Source organism: Hippopotamus amphibius, chromosome 3 (assembly GCF_030028045.1).
Source record: "Hippopotamus amphibius kiboko isolate mHipAmp2 chromosome 3, mHipAmp2.hap2, whole genome shotgun sequence".
Taxonomy (NCBI): Eukaryota; Metazoa; Chordata; class Mammalia; order Artiodactyla; family Hippopotamidae; genus Hippopotamus; species Hippopotamus amphibius.
The window spans coordinates 164820785-164829936 of NC_080188.1; the positions used below are offsets into that span (position 1 = coordinate 164820785).

At 40.1% G+C, this 9152-nt stretch overlaps 1 non-coding gene across 1 annotated transcript; it reads right to left on the bottom strand.

The window, feature by feature from the left end:
• Positions 1-417: 417 nt before the first annotated feature.
• On the bottom strand, positions 418-524 carry LOC130850546 (U6 spliceosomal RNA). The gene has a single exon (XR_009052918.1). It is a non-coding gene; the product is annotated as a U6 spliceosomal RNA (small nuclear RNA).
• Positions 525-9152: the final 8628 nt, after the last annotated feature.

Below are 9152 nucleotides of genomic sequence, written 5' to 3' on the forward strand. Positions count from 1 at the left end.
TTGGACTATAATTGCTTTACATTCTTGTGCCAGTTTTTGAGGTACACCAAAGTGAATCAGCTATTTATATTTATACATATATCCCCATATCCCCTCCCTCCCAGGACTCCCACCCACCCTCCCTATCCTGGCCTGCTAAGTTATCACCCATCATCGAGCTGATCTCCCTTTGTTATACAGCAAATTCCCACTAGCTATCTATTTTACATTTGGTAGTGTATATATGTCAATGCTACTCTCTCACTTCGTCCCAGCTTCCCCTTCACCCCCTCCTAACCCCATATCCTCAAGTCCATTCTCTACATCTTCATCTTTATTCTTGCCCTGTCACTGGGTTCATCAGTACCATTTTTTTAGATTCCATATCTATGAGTTAGCATGCAGTATTTGTTTTTCTCCTTCTGGCTTACTTCCCTCAAAAATATGGAACGCTTCACAAATTTGCATATCATCCTTGCACAGACGCCATGCTAATCTTCTCTGTATCATTCCAATTTTAGTATATGTGCTGCGGAAGCAAGCACAGCACAAACTTTTGATGTCTCTCTCTGTGATGGGATGGAATATACAGCAGGACTTGTAAAGAACTGGAATAATGGTCCATCACCATTGAAGATAAAATAACACGTCTACTGACCCAGCCATCTTCTGTTCCCCTGATGAGTAGAAGTCTGTTGTTCCCACTGCTTTTTTCTGAATGCACCGAAAGGGTCTCATTGAGTCATCAATACTTGTTCCCACCCAGTATTGGGCTGTATCTCTTCCTCTGTCACCTCATAGTTTATTGAACTTCCTTGGGTGTTAGCACCTATGACTAACCATACCAGTTATCAGGGCACAAGACAGTCTGTATAAAAAAATTGCCTCTCAATTGGGTATAGCAGAGATTTAAATATTATATATTTCCTAAACATTGTCATTCATTCATTCACTTGTTCATTTTTAAATATTCATCAAATACCTGAGGATATGAGGATAAAGACACAGAACATATACATAGGAAAACATAGTTTAGTGGGAAAGAAAGAAATACAAATAAAACTGCATTCCTTGAGTCTCTAACATGTATCTTTTTTTATATTTTAATGTTTCTAAAATATAAAAGTATCTTAAAATTTATATCAATGCAACTTTCTAGGCATTAGGCAGTGAATAAGATGTGATATAGTTGTGTGTATACAAACAGCTTCTTATCAAATCTATCCGTTTATAGCACTGTAATCTTGGGTAAATTGTTTATACTGGTAGCACAATCTCTGGTTTGCATTTTAATTTAAATCCTGATTTTTACTTGAACTTAAAACAGACACTAACTTATGGTGCAATATTAAAATGAGAAAGTGTTGTATATCCAGAAGTTTGCTCACTCAGGCCAAAATATTTAATTATTGAAAGTAGGAACTGCTAAATATCCTAGACTAGATTATAGATTATGCAAAATTTGGAATATTTGGTGTGATCGATTGATGTATAGTGAAGCACTATCACTCAGGTGCTCATATTTGTCAAAACCTTCAGACTTACTTTCCAATAGGAGCTTTTTTCTATATAAATTAATTTATGTATTTTTGGCTGCATTGTGTCTTTGTTGCTGAGTGCGGACTTTCTCTAGTTTCAGCGAGCGAGGGGTTTTCTTTGTTGCGGTGTGCAGACTTCTCAGTGTGGTGGCTTCTCTTGCTATGGAGCACCAGCTCTAGGTGCACAGGCTTCAGTAGTTATGGCACATGGGCTCAGTAGTTGTGGCTCAGTCTCAGTAGTTGTGGTGCACGGGCTTAGTTGCTCAGAGTCATGTGGGATCTTCCCGGACCAGGGCTTGAACCCATGTCCCCTGCATTGGCAGGGAGATTCTTAACCACTGTGCCACCAGGGAAGTCCCCAATAGGAGCTTTTAAATTCCATGATATTTAATTCATTAAAGAAGAGAAAATTATGAATTTAGTCCCTAGGAAATGCAGATGAAATTGTGTTCTTTGATAAACCTCAAATTTATAATATCATTCCTAAATACACTGTTGAAGGAGAGGTCATGAACACAAACTATGGAAGCAGTGTTGCTGTGATGAGATGCGACTGCCAATTACCAAAGTTGATTTAGAAGAAATCTCGGATTTTTGAGTGAAGAAGATTTAAACTCAAATTTCAGAGGGGAATCAGGGAAGGCTACTAGGAAAGAGACAAAATCTGAATTGAAATGTGAGTATGAATAACAGTTAGCTAAATAAATAAGTGAAGCAAGGATATTCTCTGCAGCAGTAATAGAATATGCAAAGGAATGGAGATGTGATGAAGTGACTGGGGTTCACTGAAGTTGTTCTGCTTAACCAAAACCTATGACTCGAATGCAATGGTGGAGAGAGACAAACAGAGAGAGAGACAGGACAAGAGTTGGGACAAGAGACATCTTTTGTCCCATGTTTAGGATTTGGAATTTATAATGAAGGCACTGGGGAGCCATTTCAAGCTTTACATTAGGGGAGTGAAGTGATCAGATTTGTTTCAGACAGGTCACTCAGGAAAGAGTGTGGATGTGGATAATAGATCAGCCTAAATGTCTCACCCCAGAGGGAGACTGGAGGCAAAAAGCCCAGCTGGAAATTGATAAACATGAGCCTCACCCAGGATAGTTGTGGTGGGGATGGAATGGAAGGTATGTATTTGAGATATGTTAAGAACATAGCATGACTGAGATGTGCTGATGAGATAGTAAGACAGGGAAGGCTCCAGAATAGCTTGGGTAAATGGGTGGATGGTGATGCCATTCCCTCAAAACAGGGAGGAAAGGAGGTAGATCAGGGGAGATGGGAAGCAGAGATGATGAGATTAACTGTGGACCTGTTTGAGGTGTCTACAGACATCTAGGGGGAGATAACCCAAATAATGAAAACATGAGAGTGCATTATTCTTGTCTGTCATAAAACTACAGTTCACACTTAGCATATTTCAATCCTAGTTGCCCTCTTCCATAGGCACCTCACACTAAAAAAAAAGTTCTTTTCTGATGAGTCTACATTCCAGGTATTAGGCATCAAGAATTTTCCATGTGATTATAATTGGAATCTCTTTATAAAAATATGGGAAAACCATATAGCTGTAACCTATAATATTTTAATGAAACTAGATGAGATTAATTTTGGCTTAATCAAATGTATGTGAACTGAGATCTTAGTACTTGGAAAAAGTAGGCTTAAGATGAAAAACAATGAAATATTCCCACCCTGAAAGATTGTTAACTTATCAACCTAGGGTTGCACAGCTGAAATATAAGATGCTCAGTTAAACAGATTTCAGATAAAAAAACGAATGTTTTTAGTATGTTCCAAATATTGAATGGGACACATTTATACTAAAATATTACATGTTATTTATCTAAAAATTAAATCTGACAGTGTATACTCTGCATTTTTATGTGCTAAATTTGACAACTCTATAGAGGCATTCATTTTATGATGAAAATATAAAATCTAGTAGCTATATTAGTTTCCTATTGGTTCTATAACAAGTTACCATAAATTGAATGGCCTAAAACAACACAAATGTATTACCTTACAGTTTTGGAGGTCTGAAATGGGTTTCCCAGGGCTAAAATTCAGGCATTCTCAGGCCTGCATTCATTCTGGAGGCTCTAGGGGAAAAGTCATTCCCTTGCCTTTTCCAGCTTCTAGAAGCTTCCTACTTTCCTTGGCTCTTGGCCTCTTCTTCCAGCTTCAAAGTCATCAGCATTGTATGTTTCAATCTCTGTTTCTGACCCTTCTGTCTCCCTCCCTCTTTTAAAGATTCTGTGTTTACAGTGGATTTACCTGGATAATCCAGGAAAATCTCCCTGTCTCATGATTCTTAACTTAATCACATCTGTGAAGTTTCTTATATAAGGTATATTCACATACAATATAAAATATTCACAAGTTCCAAGGAATTAGGACATGGGCATTTTGGGGGTCATTTTTCCACCTACCACAGCAGCTTTCCAAAAATATTAGACTCATGGATGTCAGGTCTATAATGGACTAACTTTTTGTATCCTGTGTGGTATGTTACCGCCAGTTTTCTGAGATTTTTCATCAGTTTTGGCTGCCAGTCTTAGGACAGAATTGTGTAAAGTAGTTGGTCTACTAGCATGGCAACAACATAGTTCAAATCCTCCTGGGTGGAATGTGAGGAAATCCAAGTATACTAGGTTACAAGACTGTCTTGAGTGATAACAGGGCAATGGAGGGGGTGGGCTGGGGGATGAGGTTGATAGAAAGCACATTATTATAAAGATGCCCTAAAGCTCCCTCCTGCATGCTGCCAAAGCTATGGATATTAGAAGGCAGAGGGATGTGACTGGAAGGAATTCTAAAGAGTATTTCTCTTACTTTAACTAAATTCTTCTTTAAAAATAAAAAGCATCAAGGAAGAATGCAAAGTAACTAAAAGACCAGTGTCTTAGTCCCTTTGGGCTGCTATAATGAAGTGCCACAGACTAGATGGTTGATAGACAACGGAAATTGATTTTTCACAGTTCTGGAGGCTGGAAGTCTCAGATTACGGTGCTAGCGTGATTGGATGAGGATTGTCTGCCCGGCCTCAGACTTCTCATTGTATCCCCACATGGTGGAAGGGTCTAGAGAGCTCTGTGAGACAGTCTCTTTTATGAGAGCACTAATCCCATTCATGAGGGCTCTACTCTCTCATGACCTAATCGCCTTTCAAAAGCCCCACCTCCTAATACTATCATATTTGAGGGGGTGGGTGGACACAAACATTCAAACCATAGCAGCTGGGTCAGAATGCCAAAGCAAGTGATGAATTTGATCATTTCCATCAATTGGACAACTTCCCAAGTTGGTTCAAAATACATCAAACATATCACTTGGTGTCAGATAAAAAGAGAAAAAAATAGTTATTTGCTTTCACTTCATCATTGGCTATGACCATATAAAAGTTCTATTAAATACCTATTATGTTATAGGTACTGTGACAGAAATTTTTTAATTAATTAATTAATTAATTATGGCTGTGTTGGGTCTTCGTTGTTGCTTATGGGCTTTCTCTAGGTGCAGAGAGCAGCGGCTACTCTTCCTTCTGGTGTGTGGGCTTCTCATTGTAGTGTTTTCTCTTGTTGTGGAGCATGGGCTCTAGGTGCACAGCCTTCAGTAGTTGTGGCTCATGGACTTAGTTGCTCCGAGGCATGTGGGATCATCCTGGACCAGGGATCGAACCTGTGTCCCCTGCATTGGCAGGTGGATTCTTAAGCACTGCGCCACCAGGGAAGTCCCAGACAATTTTACTACATTATTTTCTTTACTCCTTATAATAATCCTTCAAGCTAGGTATTATATTCACCATTTTATACCAGCAGAAATGGAGGATCAGAGAGATTATCTTGCCTGTCCAAGGTACAATAGGGCAGGCTTAATGTCAGAGTCAGATTTAGCTGCTCATTTGTCTTTACCCCAAGCCACTTTTATCCACTGTGTTATGTTTCTGGGATGTTATCACATATTGTTTTAAGAGCTGCAAAAAGGAGCAATGAAAATGCAATTAGGGACATTTTAAATTGTTCTTTGTTCCTTCAGAGGGGAAAGTCCCATTGGTCACATATAAGTATCCCTCAGCTGCATGAGAACAGGCACATAGCATTTACTTTACAAGGATAAACACATCCCTTTCTAGGAGAGCTTTGCATTCTCTTTGTAGCCCATCCCTTCCTTCCCCCCTGTAGCTCAATATTTGCTTCATGAGAAGGTTATACCAAGGTAATACATTCTGAATGTTGAGGCATATTTTGGTTTTCTCTGGGGGAGACATGAATTTCTGGCTCTTCTCTACGTTCCTCTTTTGTTCTTTGTATAGTGAAGCTGCAGGGAGATTTCTCTTTTTTTCCACCAAGATTTCACTGTCCTGAGGCATTCAGGGATTAGAAACCCAACACACAAGTGAGCCAGTGAGAGGCGTTGGCCCATGGTCAGACCCAACCCAATGACATAAACTGAGACAATCCCAGTCTGCTGCAAATATGTTTTTCTGAACACACCCAAGTCCCAACGTTTTTCGTCTCCTCTCGGCTCCCCAACATCCGCTTTGTCAAATCACAGGCCATTACAGAGAAGCAAAGCCAGTTTAGATTCCTAGCAGACTCCTGCTGGGGACAGTGTTCTTCCTCAGAATATCAAGAGGTGATGGGTTTCAGAATCATCTTTGAATATTTTATTGATCAAAGATTTTCAAAATCATTTGTTTCAGTTGAAGAATCCAGAGAAAGGGAACCAGGTGCAAAGCTGTCTGAGTTTGGCAAATGTGAGGATCCTTTAGCAGCAAATGACTTAAGAGAAATACGTGGAATATTTTGAAACGAACTTGGTGATGTCTTCTCCATTCTTGACTTTCAGTTTTCTTTTATAAGTAGATGCATAATTTGCTGGCAGGGAGGGACAAGTTGGAACTTAAGTATCTATCAGCAGGGAAAGCAGCACAACACAGGCAAGTGAGGCAGACCTGGGCTTCAGTCCCAGTTCCATCGCTTACTGACAGTATCACCCTAGATAAATGATCGAACGTCTCACATCTCTAGCTTTCTCAATTAGGACTTAATAAGACTCTTCTTGGGATGCTCACAGGAAGATCTGTGTAAATTTCTTCGTATAAACGATGTGACTCAACAAGCAGTAGCGACTAGTCTTCCTTTTTTCTTCCTCAGCACCTGGAACGTAGTTGGACTTTAATCAGTTTTGGGGGAAATGAAGGAAAGAGGATGAGGCCTGAAGTCACAGAAACTTCTCTTCTTGCACATGCCATTTCCCGTGCTCAAGCAATCATTGAGCTTCTCCCTTGCTCCTCCTTTCTTTATTCATGCTGATTCTGTTTGCAGTTGCCCTCCACCAATATTTTTTAACTTCTTGATTATAATAAATCAACATTCCTTGAACTTCTATGCAACAATTACTCAGGTATCGCAGAGAAAATAATAAATAAGACAAAGATCCTTCTTTCAAAGTACTTACTGCTTACTGTTCAACAAAAGGTATAAGACATAAAACTGTAACATAAGGAGGGGAAAATTTTGTAATATAAATCTACTAACGTGCTCTGGGATAAAGACGGGGAAGGGCTTCCTATAGGCAGCAGCGTTCATGCTGGACTTAAGCAGGATTTGGACTTGCAGAAAAGGAACCAAATGACACCCAGGAAAGGAACCAGCAAAAGCCAATGGATGCTGCATAGAAAGGGTAACACAACTCATCATAGCAAGGAACCGAGCACCTCCAGTGCATCCGGCGCTATTCTAAATGCTTTACATGTATAATTTCATTTCATTATGAAAACAAACTATGAAGATAAATTCTTATAGGCCCCAAATATCTTTTTCTGTCTTGATTAAAATTAATATGTGTCCAGAGGCCACAGGCTCCAACAGAAGGAAACTTAAGAGAGTTAGAGCAGTTAAGCTATTAACACAGTGCTTTCAGAATACAGAGCACTAAGTAATCTCAACTTCCTTTTTGTAATAAATAAATGGAAGAAGGTGAGAATATTCACCAGTGAGGTAGTTTGAATATGTAAACACAGGGCCTGAAGAGATGAAGAAATTTTCTTGTCATATCTAATCTTATCCTGTGTCTTGTCATTATAAAATTGTGTGGTTTGTTTAGAAGCAGCTCCCTGTGGGAATCATCTACTCTAACTACAATCATCTTTAACTTTGAGTCTGATACTTGTTTTAATTAAGAAATTATATTCATTGTTTGAGAAGATTGCATTTACTTATGAATCTTACAATGGTAACTGATTTTCTTATACTGAACTTTATAAAAGGCCATCATATTCTCTTGGAGTTAGAAAAAATGTTTTTTTCCTTGCAAAATTATGTAAGTAAATTAAATAGTGGTGTTAGTAGAATCATCTTTAACAGACAATGCAGATATCTTGGCATTTCACTGACGTGATTTTGGTACTACCCCATTTGAAAGATGAGGAAACTGATTCAGAGAGCATCAGTGTGAAAGCTGTAAGAGTGCACCTTATAGAACTTCCACTGACTCCAGCTTTGTTTTAAAAAAACTGCTTTTGCTTTTGCTTCCACCAGGGCCTTGTTTCCCAGCGGCCAGTGGCCAGTTCAGCAAGAATACTGGCAGACCAATTCCTGGGAGACACAGGACTCCTCTGATAGCCGACTTTGACTTCAGGATGCCTGACAGCCTTCCTGAGCTCCCCTTAGACTGCCAGGCACTCTCTTCCCTCCTTCTATCTGTCACTAAGGGTCAGGTTTGCACCGTGTTCTGACAGCTCTTGATCTACTACCTACCAGCCTTTCCCCATTTCCCTAGCTTGTTCTGCTCCAGCCCACACTCATCTTCCTGCTCTTCATCAAATTGCTCAGGCGCCTTCATGCCTCAAGGTTTTTACACATGCCTGTTGTTTTTGTAATAGGGAAGACTCTGTATTCTATTACAAATTAATAACTAAAGGGATGTTGCCTATAAGCTTAAGTTATACATAATGGCCCATCTCTGGGAACCCTGCCTCCCAGGTAATGGGCATTATGTTAAAATACCTTTGTTTAGCTCGCAGAAAACATCCTGACCAGGCCCACCTGTGAATAACTGGAGGCTGACAGGAACCAGGAAATGTCTGGCTTTACTCCCTCCCCTTTTAGTATAAAAGAGGCCTGAATTCTAACTGAGGCAAGATGGTTCTTTGGGATACTAGTTCGTCGTCTCCTCGATCTGCTGGCTCTCTGAATAAAGTCACTATTCCTTGCCTCTGCAACTCTTCTCTTGATTTATTGGCCCGTCACGCAGCAAGTAGTACAAGCTTGGACTTGGTAACAAATTTTGAGGAGCCAGCCAGGAACCTTGCTGCTCGTGGCCAGCCAGCTCCACTTGGGAATTTTTGGGCTAGGCCCCAAGCAGCTGCCAGGACCACTTGTTCTGGGGACCTGCCTTTCAAAATTCCTTGAAGCAACACCCGCTGCCCAGTGCTTGGCTGCTGGATCAAGGAATCGACATTTGGGAGCCAATGGGCTCCATACAGTAGGGTAAGTTGCTCTGGTGTGTACAGCCAGAAACTTTATTTCCTCTCTGTTTGGGGCTTTTTCTCTGGAATAAGCCAATTTGTTTTGTATTTGAGTGGGGTACCCTGTTGGAGAGAGGAAAGAGTTGTTGGACTTTAGC